The 665-nt window shown below is 46.3% G+C and overlaps 1 protein-coding gene across 6 annotated transcripts in view; it reads left to right on the forward strand.

Annotated features, from left to right (window-relative positions):
* The window catches only part of CMTM7 (CKLF like MARVEL transmembrane domain containing 7), a 104,865-nt gene that overhangs the window by 72,320 nt on the left and 31,880 nt on the right, over positions 1-665 (forward strand). The gene's annotated exons all lie outside the window — the stretch shown is intronic.

Raw genomic sequence — 665 nt, forward strand, 5'->3', positions numbered from 1 at the left:
AGGCGTGCAACACCATGCTTGGCTAATTTTTTTGTATTTTTAGTAGATACGGGGTTTCACCATGTTGGCCAGCCTGGTCTTGAACTCTAATCTCAGGCGATCTACCCACCTCAGCCCCCCAAAGTGTTGGGATTACAGGCGTGAGCCTCCGCACCTGGCTCAAAACTGTTTTAATGAAGGTGAAAACTATGAAATAGGCCACCTGACAAGAAAGCATCACTGAAGAAAAGAGCCCACCCACCTCTGAGCGAGCGGGGCCTTTGGAATGCTATAGCCATCCAACTATAGCCTTGCAATGGTGCAAGGCTGATGAACCACAGCCATGGGCACTCTGCGCAATGGGCTGAACTCCAGATGGAACTTCTGGCCACAGAGAGCACTGCCCTAAGATTTAAACATACCACATGGGCTGTCACTAACAGCCCATCTGTATGGCAGATCTTTGGACCAACCAGGACTGGACCAGAAAAGACATACCATATATTGGATGGCCCCTACCTTAAGGACATGTAACTATTTAAATTACACACTCAGTATTTATCTATATGGTTATATGAAGCAACCACATCTAGAGAAAAGCATTTAGAATGAAAAAGTCAATCGAACATATACGCCGCCATCACCTCCACCACAGACCAATTAACCTGTGCTCAAATCCACCATAG

Source organism: Callithrix jacchus, chromosome 17 (assembly GCF_049354715.1).
Source record: "Callithrix jacchus isolate 240 chromosome 17, calJac240_pri, whole genome shotgun sequence".
Lineage (NCBI taxonomy): Eukaryota > Metazoa > Chordata > Mammalia > Primates > Cebidae > Callithrix > Callithrix jacchus.